Genomic DNA, 17,499 nt, shown 5'->3' with positions numbered 1-17,499 from the left:
TGGAGAGAGAAATATTGTCTTTCGATCCCGTTTGAATTGTGCCACGAATTACACATATGATGTTTGTCAATTTTAAAAGATAATTTTGCAAGTAAAAAAAAAGTGTCGTAAAACTGTGAAGTAACACATTTGTTTGTGTGAAATGCTCAATGAACTACATCTCTGGTCTCGCAGAACAACACACGTCACCAAGATGGCCTTCACTACTGTCTTGTCAACAAAACGATTGACTACCCTCACTTGCTTTGCTTATGGTTGTCCATCGAATCCGATGATGACGTCCACTTCTATCGGTGAGTTCTTTGGCGGCTGAATAGCCCTATCCTGGACCCACAAATCCTATTGCAGGTAGGACAAGTGTATGTGGTGGCAGTAGCAAAGGCAACTGTAGGCGTGTTCCTCCTGAGTCTCCTCTCCTGTCTCCTGGCTGTCCTTTCCTCCTCCAGCATTTGGGTCCCATCCCGGCACAGCTGGCGCCAGGTGTTACGGTCAGCAGCAGCGTCCTCCAGGGCCTCAGGTCTGATTTTACATTTCTTTAACGCAGTCTTCAGCTGGTCTTTATAGCGCTTCTTCTGCCCTCCAGCAGAGCGTCGACCATGGTGTAGCTGGCCATATAGCACTCTGCGAGGCAGTCGGTTTGAGGGCATCCTTACTACATGCAGGGGCGGCGCCAGGGGGGAGCTAGGGGGTGCTGAAGGGTTGCCAAAGCACCCCCTAAGCACCCCCAATAAATATGTTTTATTTTTTTCTTTCGAAAATTATTATTATTTTTATTAAATTAAATCAGAAAAATTATTGATTACATCAATGCAAATGTGAAACAAATACATGTTTGACCAAAAACATAAATCCAACACAGGTGATATGATTAGGCCAATGGCCAGCACCCATTCGATTTTTGACCTACCCATAGGCTAAATTACTTTGTGACACTTGAGTGACTTCCTGTTAGCTGGAGCCCCAAATTATTTGCTAACAGCAAAGTGACAAATGGATCATTTTTTAGTCCTTAAACGTCCACGTGTGGACACTCAATCAAAACCACCTGAAAGCGAGAGGGATTCTGCACATAATAGGCCTCGTGAGTACAAGTAGCTTACTTCTGGGTCTGTTTCATTCAAGCTCTGCTCTGTGTGTGTGGCACGAGCCATTTTGTGTGCGTGCGCAAGCAAGCGAGAGAGAGCTCGTGCACCGGTGGGTATCTACCGGAGATCGTTGTGGTTAGCATCTGGTGCTAGCTAGCCAAGCTAACGGATATAACGAGCTTTTTCAACAACAAGGTGGAGGGAGAACTCTCTCCTGTCAGACGGAGAGTCTCAGATAACCTCAGCTCAGGTGAAGTAAAGGACTTTAAAATGGTTTGTTTTAAAAGGGGAGTGATTTGTAAAATATCTATAAAGAAAATAAAGAAAATCTGTTTACAGTTCTGTTTCATATGTATGTTGAGAAATACTGTATATCCATAGATATCTTCATTTTGGCTCTCAACGTGCACCAGATTGATGCTTTTAACTTCAATATTTAAAAAAAAATCTTCCCCACTAGAGGAGGTGAGGACCCTCCTAGAGGAGGCGAGGTCCACTCCCCACTTGTAAAAATAGCACTTTAGCCCTGCTTACACCTATATGCCGTGAGATCATTGTAACAGTCGCGGGTACACTGTGTGTGTGTGTGCGGAGTGTTCCAGTAGAACATTTAACTATAGCGGTGGTGCATTAATGGGAAACCCTTAATGTTTGAGCACCCTCTATGAAACGTCAAGCTACCCCACAGCACCCCCTAGAGAAAATCTCTGGCGCCGCCACTGACTACATGGCCCAGCCATCGTAGCTGGTGCTGAGTAATTGTGGCCTCAATACTCCTGCAGTTGGTCTTCGAGAGTACTTCAGAGTGGGGCACACGATCACGCCAGCTAATTCCCAGGATGCGCTGAAGGCAGCTTATGTGGAACTGCTCTAGGGCCCTGATGTGGCGGCTGTAAGTTACCCAGGCTTCGCAGCTGTAAAGGAGGGTAGTGATGCAGATGGCTTGGTAGACACAGACCTTCGTGCAGAGATGGAGGTTCTTGTATTGAAAGACCCTACGCCGGAGTCTCCCAAAAGCAGCTGATGCCTGCTTTTTCCTGTTTTGGACCTCATTGTCGATGGTGTTGTCTTCAGAGAGAATGCTCCCCAGGTATCTGAAGGATGGTACAACAGACAGTTGTTCACCAGCAGCAGTGAAGGTAGGTGGTGTAGATGGGATGTTGGCATTCCACTGGCAAACTACTTCCGTCTTGATGGTGTTGACGGTCAGTCCCATCCTGCTGTACGCTCTCACCACAGCAGTAAGAACATACTGGAGGTCTTGTGGACTGTGAGATACGAGAGCACAGTCGTCTGCATACTGTAGCTCAATGACTCTCTCCCTTTGCAGTTTGGTGGTTGCCTGGAGCCTCCTTATGTTGAAGAGGTTGCCATCTAGATGAAAGTCCTCAATCTCCTTGTGGAGGAGCTGGGTGACACATAGCAGGAAGATGTTAAAAAGTACTGGTGCTAATACACACCCCTGCCTTACCCCTGTATGTACAGGGAAGGGGGAAGACTCTTGTCCTCCTATAGTCACCCGAGCAGTCATTCCATCATGAAATTGGCAGAGGATGTTGACAAACTTTTTGGGGCAGCCAAACCTGATAAGGACTTCCCTTAAAAGTTCTCTGTGGACAGTGTTGAAGGCTTTGGAGAGATCGACAAAGGCCATGGACAGGTCCTGATGTTGTTCTCTGCACTTTTCCTGCAGCTGTCGAGCTGTGAAAATCATGTCCACCATGCTCCTGCTCTTCCTAAATCCACATTGTGATTCAGGCAGTATTGACTCGGTGGTGTTTCTAATCAGCCTCTGGAGCATAACCTTTGCCAGGACCTTACCAGCGACAGCGAATTACCCCTGTTGTTGCCACAGACAGCCTTGTCACCCTTGTTCTTGTAAATGGCGACAACATTGGCGTATTTCAATTGTTGTGGGACGTTGTCATCAGCCCAGACCTTGGTGATGTACTTGTGTAATGCTCTTGTACAGAGGTAGTCTCCTTGTTTCAATAGCTCAGCAAGGATGTTGTCATTACCAGGGGACTTGTTGTTTTTAAGGGAACGGATAGCTGATAGGACCTCCAGGAAGGTTGGGGGCTGGTCTATATTGTGCATAGGAGGAAGGCAGGTCGTCAAAGACGGTGGGGTCTGCATCAGAGTCCTGATTTAGCAGGGTACCAAAATGTTCAGCCCATCTCAGCAGAATGCTATGCTGGTCCTTCAGGACTGTCAGGCCATCTGCTGTTTTCAGAGGAGTGATACAGCGGCTTATTGGGCCGTAGATCTTTTTGACAACATTGTAAAAGTTGTGCATGTCATTTTTATCGGCAAAAGACTGGGTTTTGTGTGCCTTTTTAGTCCACCACTCATTCGGCATGGCCCGAGTAGCCCTTTGTACTTCCCGACAAATTATCTGCCATTGCTGCCCGGTGCTACTGGACGAGGGGCTCTTTAGCGTTGCCCGATGTGCTCTGTGCATGTCCTTCAGCAAGTCATGGATGGTTTCCGAGTTTTCATCAAACCGGTCTTGGTGGTTCTTGCTCTTATAGGCGATTGTTTGGGCTGCTGCCTCATAGAGAGCCGAGCTGATAGAGTTCCACTTCTGGTCCATGGTGTTCTCAGATGAGCTCAAGGACAACTCCATCCCCCCTAGTTTCTCAGCCAGGGAGCAACGAAATTCATTCCTTGCATCAGGGTTTTCCAGGCGGGTGCAATCTAGTCGCCTCCTTCTGGGGCCTTGCAGCCGCAGTGGGGGGCGCACTTGCATGTGGACCTTGGCCATGATCAGACGGTGATCTGTCCAGCATTCTGCACCTCTCATGGCACGGGTGATGTGAACGTCTCTGATGTCACTTCGCCTCACAATGACATAGTCTATCAGGTGCCAGTGTTTGGAACGAGGGTGCATCCACGAAGTCTTGTATTTAGCCTTCTGCTGGAAGATAGTTTTGGTTATGGTCAGGTTATGCTCAGAGCAGAGAGTGAGTAATCTCAACCCATTTGCATTAACCTGGCCAACTCCATGCCTGCCAAGCACTCCACTCCATATGCTGCTGTTTTGTCCCACTCTGGCGTTAAAGTCACCAAGCAAGAAAATCTTGTCATTCTTGGGGATCCGGTGAAGAGCCTCATCCAGTGACTGGTAGAAAGAGTCCTTGGCCTCACTCTCGGATGGCAGGGTCGGTGCATATGCACTGAGAAGTGTGGCGAAGTGGTTCTTAACCAGGGGGATACGGAGGGTCATTAGTCTCTCACTAATGCCAACAGGTGTTTCAGCGAGTCTTGGTAGTGGAGTGTTTTTGATGGCTAGTCCTACACCATGCAGATGTTGTCCTCCCGACGGGTAACCTTTCCAGAAGAACGTGTAGCCCATCCCTTCCTCTGTTAGAGAGCCTTTATCCAGGATTCTGGTCTCACTCAGAGCAGCAATGTCGATGTTGTAGCGACTCAGCTCAGCAGCAACCAATGCTGTTCTCCTATGAGGTCTGTCAGAGCTGCCCTACGAGTCCAGGAGAGTCCTTACATTCCATGTTGCCAGTCTTAAATTGCATGATTTCCGTGATTTCCGTCCGTAATTTTTATTTGTATTTCGACCGCGGTAATGGAATGGCCCGATAGGTGCGGTATCCTATCCAGGCGAGGTTGAGTGGGCAATTTTAGGCCACCTTTTCTAGGCCCTTCCCCAATTGGGGTGAGCAGTGTGGCCCCTAAATAGGGCTGCTCAGCGCACAGGGGTCTGCCGAAAACAGCTTCCACTCAGTCCGAGCTGTTAGCGACCTATACCCTGTGCTGCTGCAGTGCAGTGTTCTTAGCTAAGAGCTTCCAGTTCATTCGTACCTGCTCCCGTCGCCAGAACCCCATCTCCGCCAGACTTCAACATGCTGTAAGGTCCAGGTACTTAATAATAATAATCCTTATATTTATTATAGCGTCAACTTCACCATGGTCAGAGGTGGATACCTGGGTAAGGAAGTTTGTAAGTGCCATAGGGGGTGCGCACTTCCCAGTAGCACTATCTTCACCACGATGAGATAAACCCGGTGGCGTGGGTAACCCATGACGACCAGTCCTCCATCCTGGCTGCAGGAGGCTGCCGGGTCCTTGGTTTTTTAAGGCCCGCCTATAGCGCACCGCCAGCGCATTGCTTTTCTGTCAGGGTGTGTTCCCTTAGCCTTTGCCTAAATAGGCTTACCCACAAGGCAGCGGGGCTATTTACCCATAGTTGGGGCTGGGGTTGACGGGCGTTAGGGCATGTCCACACGACGGTGGGCCTATATGCCGCGTCTCTGGGGCCCCCTGCTGCTCCGAGATCCCCTCCAGTTTAGCCTGGGTCCGCAAGGACCCAGTTACCATGTGTGGCCACGGGGAGGCACTGCAGGAGTCTTGGTGGTGGAGAGGCTGTGTACCAGCAGGAGGAGACTTACACACTCGGCTCCTCTTTTCACCCCCCGAGGGGGGCTAGCTGGCGGCGGCAGCTGTAATCAGGAGTAGCAAGCAGAAAGCGGCATGCAACATGCACTATCTACAAACATCTCTATTCTACTACGCTACTGCACTAGACGCGTCACATGCGTCAAACACCATCAAACCTACACACACACACAACCCTCACTATCACCACAATGAAACACGTCCAGAAGAATGTCATGCAAAGCTGCCTGCCTTCCTTTGATTCTCTCTGAACTGCCTGGTCTTTTTAATGTTTAATGTCAACCATTTGTGCAGATAGCATGAAGTAGAAAAGATTGGCGATCGCCGATGCTAGCGTTAGCATTTCTCCCCCGGGCTTAAAATGGTGTATTATAGAATGATCACACCGGTGACAATACTCTTCAAAGGGTTCACAAAATATGACTACTACTCTTACTGTTTAACATTTTGGGTTACTTAATGTTACTTCATATTAAGGCTAATAAAAATGACTAGGTTGTAATGCTAACTGACGTGCTAGCTACTAGCTAGGTAGCTAACTTGATCCAGCCACTCCTGGTCCTTTCATCAGACGGGAAGCGAAAGAACGAGCAAGACCCATTGCTGGTATGATAACAACCTGGTACTAAGCACACAGGCATCTTGTTAATGTTATCTTATCTTAGCCAGCGCCATATAGATAGATTATATCTATATGGCGCTGATCTTAGCTATCTCTTAGTGGATGAAAACAATTGTGACATCACTTACGCGACTCTGGGATTTGTAGTCTTTCCAGTTGCATATTTTTCCTAGTCTTATATTTCAACAGTTTTACGACAAACTGTGACTTTTTTGACATGGAAATTATTTTTTAAGATGACAAACATCATTTGTAATTCATGGCACAATTCAAACGGGATCGAAAGATACGTTTTCTCTCTCCATTGACTTAAATACATAATTTTTCTGAAATAAGGTCCCATGGACCGGAAGTAGATGGGCGTGACTTCGCCACTCTATACACATGCATAAACTTCACAGCGGGCGGAACTTCTCATAAAGTCCGCGAAAATAAAGCCCACCCATTTAGAGGGAAGATATGATTGGTCAAGTGTACTGTCATTTGACATTACTCTCTCGTTGAGTTACTATAGCGGGCCCTCTGTGAATTTACAGCAGGACCACCAATCAGCTCCTGTCTTCACATAACTCACCGAGACGGCTCAAGGAGCTTCTTTCATTTAACCCTTCACATTCAAACAGAAACTGAACAGGCAGATTCGAAGGATTTATTTCTTTGGACATTTTATTTTAATTACAATTAAATCAAGTTATTTAGGTAAAACAAATGAAAAACATAACTAAAAAAATATATGATATATTTAATGTTTTCAAATATAATTTTTTAGAATATCTTTTCTAGGCCCTTCCCCAATTGGGGTGAGCAGTGTGGCCCCTAAATAGGGCTGCTCAGCGCACAGGGGACTTAAAGAGCTACACTGCTAAACGGCATGTCATTTATTTCATTAGTATGAACAAGCAAGCCTTCACTCTTCTCTGTGAGTGGTAGTGGTAGCGCTGAGTCTAAGGATCATTAAAATAAACTGATTGGTCGATTCCATTGTATGATCATTCACTAAAACACCAAACCATATGGAAATAATTTAACATTTCAAAAATCTGAAGCGAGGAAATACTTACTCATTAGTATACCCAACAACAATAAGTTACTGAAAAGGGGCTTCATATTTTTCCGATGGCTCATTATCCGAAACCCTAATAGTTTGTGTAAATGTAACAAAGAAGCAAATTACTATTATTATTGGACCTTAGTATTTTTTTGCTGGCAATGCATGACCCTGAGCCATGCCTCTAATTGGCTGGTTATCATTGCCTTGATTTGTTGGTTGGTTGGTTTTATGCACAAGAGGCAAGCCCCCAGGAAGTGAGCAGGGCGTTGAAACACATTTTCATAGTGGCCAAACGGTGGTTCTACAACCGCCGTGTCAGTGACCTGACATTAATGGGTCCAAAATACATTTTCCCATTGACTTCCAGGAAAGAGTTGCCTGTTAATACAGCATACAATGTTTTTGAGCTAGATCATTCACCCAAGTACAAACTATGTTCTAAAGGATGTAAAATGCACTAAGTGTGGATTAACAGAGCAGATTGGAGTTGGGTCTTAAGGAAATTGCTAGTGTCCATGCTATACGGGCCCAGATCTTAGGGTGATTCAGAGGCGTGAAGCCAAAACTCACAGACATTTCAATGATTTGTACGACAAAGTTAGGTTTGGAAACGGTATAATTTCCTTTTTGGCGGGCATGCATAACACCGGAGCCTCGCTGCGGGGAAGCTTTGGCGCTGTTCCGAGTTTGTTCTAATCTGTCAAAATGACGGACTGCTTTAAAAAATGTTCTTCATTGTTAAAGAAAATCCGTCATCGACGGAAAATATTCGGTTAACGCGACCTCTGCATCACGCTGACGTCAATATCAGTTGACACAGAAGCTGCACAGTGACTTGGTAGCCAAATGGTTGATGTCAACAAACTGCAACCTCCCAGGTTTGATTTCAGCCGTGGGACCTCATGTTGTATGTCCTACTCCACTTTCTTTCTACCCCATTTCTGTCAAATGAAGGAAAACATTGCCAACAAAATACTTGGGTAGTCGTTACAAGGAGGAGATTACTGGTCAACCAATGTTAATTATGTTGTCAGTTTGTGGGTGTCACTGAATGGAATTGAGACCTGGAAATGACAAAACAGACATTTTTGACTTTGTAAAGGACAGCTCTTCTATTACTGGTAACTATTGGTGGGGTGAAAGATATGATGACAAAGAGAAATACCAAGACGGACAAACATACAAATCAAATGCAGTCATAAGGTCGTTATGATTTACACTGAACAACAATATAAATGCAACACTTTTGTTTTTGCTCCCATTTTTCATGAGATGAACTCAACGATCTAAAACATTTTCTATATACACAAAATAACCATTTCTCTCAAATATTGTTCACAATTCTGAAAAAATCTGTGATAGTGAGCACTTCTCCTTTGCCGAGATAATCCATCCCACCTCACAGGTGTGGCATATCAAGATGCTGATTAGACAGCATGATTCTTGCACAGGTGTGCCTTAGGCTGGCCACAATAAAAGGCCACTCTAAAAATGTTCAGTTTTATCACACAGCACAATGCCACAGATGTCGCAAGTTTTGAGGGAGCGTGCAATTGGCATGCTGACAGCAGGAATGTCCACCAGAGCTGTTGCCCGTGAATTGAATGTTAATTTCTCTACCATAAGCCGTCTCCAAAGGTGTTTCAGAGAATTTGGCAGTACATCCAACCGGCCTCACAACCGCAGACCACGTGTAACCACACCAGCCCAGGACCTCCACATCCAGCATGTTCACCTCCAAGATCGTCTGAGACCAGCCACTCGGATAGCTGCTGCAACAATCGGTTTGCATAACCAAAGAATATCTGCACAAACTGTCAGAAACCGTCTCAGGGAAGCTCATCTGCATGCTCGTCGTCCTCATCGGGGTCTCGACCTGACTCCGGTTCGTCGTCGTAACCGACTTGAGTGGGCAAATGCTCACATTCGATGGCGTCTGGCGCGTTGGAGAGGTGTTCTCTTCACGGATGAATCCCGGTTTTCACTGTTCAGGGCAGATGGAAGACGGCGTGTGTGGCGTCGTGTGGGTGAGCGGTTTTCTGATGTCAATGTTGTGAATCGAGTGGATAGTTTCTGACAGAGAGGGAGAGATTTAAAGAAGCTGTTCGGCTCCGCATACAACAGATATATGTGCTCAACTGTATATATTACAGATATTATATACTTTACTGATCCCAAATTGGAAACATTTTATTTATTTGTATTTATTTATTTTAGATTTGAAGTTATTTGCTTATGCCAAAAGTGTTGTATCCCAAACCAACTCAAGCACATGATCCAAATTACAACAAAAATAACAAATTCAAATAATAATACATGTTGGACCTAAATTGCAAGGATAATACGTAAAACTGGATTTAGATGAACATGGAGAAAGAGATGAGACAGAAATAGAGGGACACAGGCACTGATGTTGGGTTTGATCCGAGGACAGGCAGCAAGGGAACGACAACAGCCATTGGCAGCGAGACACACACACATATGGGATGTGAAAGCGGAGCGTCTCTGGTGACAGCTAATGACGAAGCTGCACCTCCACCCTTCACTGATCCCCGTTCTTTAGATGGAATTATAATCCTGTGTAGGACAGAGAGTGAATACACATACTATACAGAGATGCTGTATGAGAAACCAATGTGAGTTTGGAAAATTGCACAATATAAATCTATTTTAGTATACCTCAACAATGGAATTATGATCAGTAGAAATGGCCATGACATGGGACCTTTAACTCAGTACATCTCGAAGATAACAGCTTACAGCTTTTATTCAATGATTTAAATGTTCATACTGTGGTGACACCATGTGAGACCATAATTCACCTTGCTTATTGTGTTGCCACACGGACTCTTTAGTGGGAACACCTGTAGCTTTAGCTGCCATTCCTGCTAGCTCATCAGGCAGAGCAGTTCATGTGTTAACCTCTCTGATATTAATGGACAATAAAGATTGGAACTCCATTCTTAATACACCGCCTCCGACTCTCTTTTCACGGCACTACAATACAGTATTTTCTTATTTGAATGTTTGTGATAAACTGAAATATTACAAAGCTTGGCTTTTTTTCTGAGCTCATGTAAAGTTGACCTTGAGTGTTTTTTGCTGGACAGATATTCAGCTACAAATACCCCAAATGTTATAAATATTCTTAATAGTAGAAGGGAGCTGTTTTTAACACTGTCCATTTGACTGCAAAATGGCTCTGTTCAGATTTTAAGTAATCTGTTGATAATACTAATTATTAACTTGACTATGGTTTCTATTGCATGACTTATGTGTAGTGGAGTATTTTCTCAATCTGGAATTAGCTTAATGTTTACCAAATACAGTATGCAAAATGTTTTAAACCAATGTTTACACTGAAAAATGAATGTTTTAGGAGCACAAGGTCAGGGTTAGATATTAGTTTTGGGGTATTGGGTCGGTGTTTGGTAAATCTTTCTGTATGATACATTGACTTTTCAGTTCAGATGGCCCATTTCACATATCTCCTTTGAGTTTTATGTTTGTGTGTTTGTTATACGGTCTGTGAATCTAATAAATTAAATGTAATAGTAGTTTAACTAAAGCAGGGGTGGGGAACCTCAGGCCTCCGGGCCATATACGGTCCGTGAGACCATTTGATACGGCCCTCGAGGTAATTTATAAACACACGCAAAACATTTGAAAGAAATCTAGACCACAATAGAATTAAACACGCCAAGGACAGGTTCCTTGAACACAACACGAGTGTCATCACGTGGTGGCAGTTCATGTGTCCCCGATGACAAAGAGCAGCATGTCATTTATTCTTCCCTAGCCTTGCTGTAAAAACACTTGCAGCCACTTTTATGGACTCATTAACAAAACTGCGGAACAATGAATGAAAACAGCTTCCTTTTCACCACTCTCTTGTTGTCTGTCTCCTATTATTCTGCCATTGCTGGCTCCCATGCATTTGTGTTTGTACATATCATTTTTTGTCGATAAGCGCTGGTTTGTTTAGAATTATTGCTACTCGAAGGAGGGGTAGGAGGGCTTTCTGTCTGCTAGTGTGGGCTGGGAGGACGGATGAGACGACTGTCAACTTCATCACCACGGGTGCTTTGAGTTACAATTGTTGCCCCTCTGTGTGGTTCGACTGGAGAGAGGCACAGTGTCTGGGACTACTTAGCCCGACTCAACAGATGTTTCCGGATAACAACATTGGGTTTTCGTTTCCTGTTTCTGAGCTGGCAGATGGAAAACACAAATGTTTTACTTCCTTAATGCCTTGCCTTCTCTCCCATGTTGCTCATATGCACAGCCTGCATCCCATGAGGCCTTCGGTAAAATAACATCATTAAATGCAACTGTCAAATGCCTGGGATTAAATTGAATAACAAACAAAGAAACCTTTAGAGAAAACATTCATTTAGATATTCTGGCATATTTGTATATAACCTGAGAGAAAAGATCTCATTTATGTATTTTTTCTAGCGTAGGAACAATCACGATATGTGCTAAATCATATATTCTTTATAGCAAATATTCTGAACCTGTAATGAGTTCAAAGTACATAATTGGTTTCTTTAATGTAGTGGAGTAAAATAATGTAGTAGCATACATTTAAAATACTTAAAAGTGCAGTACCTGAGTAATTTTCCTACTTCTTTCTGTCACTAGGAAATGTCTCAGGTTGTGTTTCCAATATGTATATCACTTGCAAGCGTTACCTGCTGACTTTAGTGTACTTTCAAAGGGCCACAAATCCCTTTTTATGCAGAGCATTTTAAAGAGAAACATTTGTACAGGTGTAAAGTACTACTGCTTATGTGGAAAAAGCTTGATCAAAAGTCTTACTCAGACTTCAGAGGAAACTGTGGGATAGGTGATAGCTTTAATCAAGTAATGTCTCTTAAGTGACTGTCAGTTGGTGCGTAGATAGTAAACAAATGAAAATGAATTGCTGGTGTGGAATTCATGAATAATTTAACTTAACAAATATTTAGTCTGCTCCTCACTTTTTGCTACAGGCTAAATGCCTTAAGGCTACATTAGCTGCTACACACCCTAGATTGTTTGCAAGAAAGTTGTGTGTAGGTAACTCACGCAATACGGTTGAAAGGGAAGATGCATGGTAATTGCATGGTATGTGATGTTGTTCCTTTTTTTAATCTTTTGTTAAACTCAACCAAATTAGTCTGACAATGTTTTGGGAGTATTCTGCTTTTTGGTTTCTTTCTCTTGTCTTAACGGGCTGCGACCCGACAACATGTCCTTTTCTGCTCCTGATTAAAGTCAATATTGCACCTTCGATGCACCGCCTCCGACTCCTATCTCTCGGCACTACACTATAGTATAAATAAAGATTCAGCCGATAACACGAAAGCACATGGCTACTTAACATGCAGAATATTGTCATTTTGCATGCTCAGCAGCCATGTGCTTTCTGGGGCTTAATCTTTATTGATATAATTTAAATATTCACTTTAATAATTGTAGTGTCCCCGGCTGAAGGATGGTCAGACTTTACAATAATTTACAATAATAATAATAATAATATTATTAATAAGCTTTATATTTGTATAGCACCTTTTATACAAGAATGTTAGCCAAACTCGCTTCACAGCAGTTCAATAGAGACATTTGTATAACATGATAGGATAAAAGCAATGTAGAGGAGCAGCTACATTTCAACACATATATCCACTAAGATTAATACATGAAGACTTGTGACTCGGACTTAACTTGGACTCTTCTTGGGTGACTCGGACTCGAACACAGGTAATGATGACTCGGACTTGACGTGGACTCTTCTTGGGTGACTCAGACTTGGACTCGGACTCGAACACAGGTAATGATGACTCGGACTCGACTCGGACTCGACTCGGACACTCCTTGGGTGACTTGGACTCGACTCCGAGTCACCAAGGGAGAGTCGGAGTCGAGTCCAAGTCACCCAAGGAGTGTGGGTGTTGGTCTCGGACTCGAAAAGTGGGGACTCGAGTGACTTGGACTTGTGAATTGGTGACTTGACTACAACACATAACAAAAACTTTATTTATCAATACTTACAGCCCCTCCAAACTTGTTTCTAATATTGAGTACTTCTATATCAAATTAAATAATCATAACTTAATAATCAAAAACATTAAAATACGTATTTTATAAGATTTTAATTCAAATTGAGCAAAAGAACATTGGTTCATCTCTGTATAATAACGTTAACTAATATTGTGTGTTAATGTATTTGACTATCGGTCATAGCAAACATGTTATTAAAGGTCCCAGCTTTTCTGGTTATTACCCGTCCCCTTGTGTTATGTAGCTTTTTCTGCATGTAAATGGTCTGCAAAGTCACAAACCCTCAAAGCACACCCTGTAGCGAGTACAACTCTAACACAGGAAAGACCTGTCTGTGCTGCCCCAGAACGCCTCGTTGGAGATTTTTCAATTTTTTTCTTCCAGGGAAGATTGACGTCACTCTGGACCAAATGGACCAATCCGCACACACATACACTCACTGAGCGTGTGTGCGGAGCTCAGGCTGTGAGTGTGCGCACACACACACACTCACTCACACACTCCCGCGGAGCTCAGACCCCACGCAGCAACCAGGAAATGACACCAGTAATCCAGCTCACACTGTCCGCTCCTCGAGCCCCAGAGGGGGCGGAGCAGCGAGCCCCGCAATGTCCCGCCAACACGGCACCCAGACACCACGCAGCATTCTCATCTGTTTGCCATTACTGCTGTCATTTCCTGGTTGCTAACAAACGCCATTGTAGAACATAAACACTGATGTTCCGCTGCAACGGTGGTTGACTAATCAGAACAGAGTGGGCTCACAGGGAGGGGGGCAGGAGCTCCAACAAGGGGTGTAGGACAGAGAGTGAATACAAATACTATACAGAGATGGTTGATGAGAAAACCAATGTGATTTTGGAACATTTAACAATGTAAATCTATTCTAGACCTCAACAATGGAATTATGATCAGTAGAAATGGCCAAGACATGGAACCTTTAAGAAATAGGGTTTCAGGGTATTTAAATAAAGCGAGAAGAAAATGACTCGACATTTACATCAGCCTTTTGTATCCAAGCGTGAATATAATTTCAGTTCCAAGCTGTTCAGATGTGAATGTAGTAATTTATCCATCGGTATACTAAAATGTGGGCATATTCCGCTGGTTTTCTCGTACGACATGATCCAAAGGGACCATTTAGCGTGCTACAGTTTGCTAAAAGTAAAAGAGGTTTAGTAGGCAATTCTTCTGTGTCCCTGAACAACAAAAACTGCTGACGTTTTAAGGCGGCCGACGAAGCAGTTTATCCTCTGGCATCAACATGGCAGCCAACATGATTCCACACAATGAATATGGATGGTGTAATGCTTTAAAAATAAATAAACTTAAAGGTGGGGTATGTAATTTATTTCAGAAACACTTTTTGTTATTCCATGGAATGCTCTTAACACCCCGATGGCAATGAATATATTAAATGCTTTGACAATAAATACATAAAAAAACGTCATCTGTGGAAGCTGTAGCGCTGTAAAAAGCACGACCAATAACTGGATGGCCTACCTGCCTGTCAGCCTTCCATCTGTGCACAAATTTATCTCGTGCCCTCATTGGTCATGTGCGCGTTCGTGTGTGTTGGAGGAAGGGCTCTGTAAGGAAGTGGCAGATTTTTTCCGGTTGTGTACTTTCAAATTCTAGCGCACTCGAGCCGGTTTCTCCAAAATTACCTACCCCACCTTTAACTGTATTTCCATGTCACTGCTGTTGAACACATGGAAGAAAGACGGTTTCTGTGTTTTTAGATTGTAACTGGACAAGGTGTATGGATTATCTGGTTGTGAAGATAGTGAGGAATGTATCTGTGTATTCCTCTAGCCGTAGAGTCTGAGTCATGGAACACTGTCCCTCTAAATCACTGCAAAGAAGTACTGCATACAGTGCAACAGAACAAGATCTGAGTTCATTCACACATGTACAGAGCAGTATTTGTAAAGGGTGTAGGTTTAGTTTCAGGAGCAAGAGATTGGAGAGGAATGCAATGCATTACAAATATGTAACTGGTCATTTAATCATAACATCGTTGCCTCTGTATCTTCGTAATCCTTCATTTTTTCTAGGAGTCCAGATTTGTGTGGGTCACCAGTACTTTCTTTTTTGTAATCATTGCCCAAAAAGGACTGCAGTTTTCGGGGGTTAACAGGACCTGTACTCTTATCGGAAGAAAAGTAATGTGACCATTTGATAACTGGCCAACACGAAGCCACATGTTTTTGATTTCACTTCTGTGCTGCCATGTGCTGCCATGTGCCCCTCAAAGTCCATATATAGCTGGCAACATTTAGAAACCAACACAATAGTGTGTTCTTGAGGGTGAGGGTGGCTTGGGGTGGGGGAATAATTGTCTTGCAGGGATTACAGCTCAGTTTCAGGTTCTAACATACCACTGTAGTCATTACTCACATTTCTTGTGGTTTACACCAAAGTATTTACAATTAGCCCTCTCTTACAAACACACAGTGTGGTTTTGTCTGTATCTCACACACTCCGGTTTGATCTTCATCTCCTGTTTTTGGCCTCCTTTTTCTTCCCATTATGATTTTCCTCCTGCTGATGTTGTAAGCGTCTGTACACCTTGTTATTTCCTGCCCCCCTGCAGTCTCCCCACCTCTCTTTCTGGGATGTGTGTGTATGTGGTTTCACATATAAATGTGAGCTACGTATAGCCCATTAAGTGTATGTGTGTGTATCTCTGCGTATGTCTGTATGTCTGTAATCACGTCTTATCTCCCTTGTCAGCTGTCTGAGCTCGTTGAGTTGTATTTGTGTGTGTGTGTGTGTGTGTGTGTGTGTGTGTGTGTGTGTGTGTGTGTGTCTGCATGTGGAGCTAAATAGGATTTCCTCAGAGTATGAAATCTGAAGGTGAGCCCATCCAGGTGGAACATCGACTCCTAAGCAGTGAAAAATAAATCACATTCTCGGGTTGAAAAACACACACACACACGCAGCTTCCATCTGGACACCAATGTGTTTCCCCTAAACCTCCTGGCGTGTACACATACAGTACTGTTACCGGTGTTTAATACTGGCAACTTCTAATTGTGGGAAATACGAAAAACGTCTTTTAAAACTACGAGTCCCAGTAGAGACGTGCCATAGAACATGTTGCGAAACACACAATAGCCAGCATGTGTAGTTCTGGGGGGGAGGGGGGGAGCTGGACCCGTCCGAGTCCAGTTTTGGAAAGTCTGCCGTGGTTCCATTCCATTTCATAAAGCTGTTTGACGCTCGGCGTAACCTTGTCGCACTGCCACTCCAGCATCCAATCACAGAGCTTCAGGACTAATCACAGAGTTTGTAAAGCAAGGTGGATGTTGTAGTCCCAAACGATAGCTGGGGATTCTGGGTAGTGTAGTGTCTTCGGAAACTCTGTTGTGTCTAAACTCTGAAAAAACTATGTGTTTCTCCGAATCGAAGGTTAAAAACACAAAAGCATTGTACACAATTTAAACCAATCAATATTGTGTAATTAACAAGGATAAACTGATGTTTTTTAGTGGATGAGTAATGCAGATATCACTGTGTAATCCTTTGACAGTGTGGGGAATACTTCCGGTTTTATTATGAAAACTTCGAGACTGGAAATACAGTTTTCACCCCGTGAGGGTTGACGCTAACTTTACATGGAAGCTGCCGCATATACACGTTCTCCTGGCGAGACCTCAAATCATCTTCGTAATATCTATCAAACTATAGATCTTTCACTTCTCGCTAGAAATCTAATCAAAACGCATTTTAATGGCCAAACTATTCCACAATTTAGGATTTTCCAGAGAGGGTTATTTGTGAATAAACGACCCTCTGGAGCGTTTGCAATCAACGGGAGCATGTTGTTTCTTACACGACCACTAGAGGTGCTACACTTTGAAACGTGCCTCTGGGTCGTATTAAGCTGCTGAACAATCGACCTATATGGTCTTTTTTTGTAGGAGGACAGGCTGGTAAAATAGTCTGCAATACTTGAAAGGACTGTGATTGCTATTACAGAAATCACATGTCATAATAATCCTCATAACATTTAATACATCCTATTTAATTTCAAATTCCAGAATTGGACATTATATTAGACGATAATGAAATAACAGATTATATTGAATGCATTTTTTTTATTGTCCAATGCTTGTTATTTTACCTGTTATTCCAGCACTATTTGCAAGTGGATGTGTGGCTTAGAATATGATGAAGGACGTGGTTAGGGAGATATTTGTCCTCTAGCACGAGAATCAGATAAGCTACACATTCAAAATCTTGACCTGACTTTCATCAATGGCCCACTACTTCTCATA

At 43.4% G+C, this 17,499-nt stretch overlaps 1 protein-coding gene across 1 annotated transcript in view; it reads left to right on the top strand.

Annotated features, from left to right (window-relative positions):
• nlgn1 (neuroligin 1) overlaps positions 1-17,499 on the top strand; it is a 427,865-nt gene that overhangs the window by 42,083 nt on the left and 368,283 nt on the right. The gene's annotated exons all lie outside the window — the stretch shown is intronic.

The sequence above is a fragment of the Pseudochaenichthys georgianus genome, chromosome 4 (assembly GCF_902827115.2).
Source record: "Pseudochaenichthys georgianus chromosome 4, fPseGeo1.2, whole genome shotgun sequence".
Lineage (NCBI taxonomy): Eukaryota > Metazoa > Chordata > Actinopteri > Perciformes > Channichthyidae > Pseudochaenichthys > Pseudochaenichthys georgianus.
Note: the sequence above shows the minus strand (reverse complement) of the source record. Positions and strands in the feature narration are given on the sequence as shown.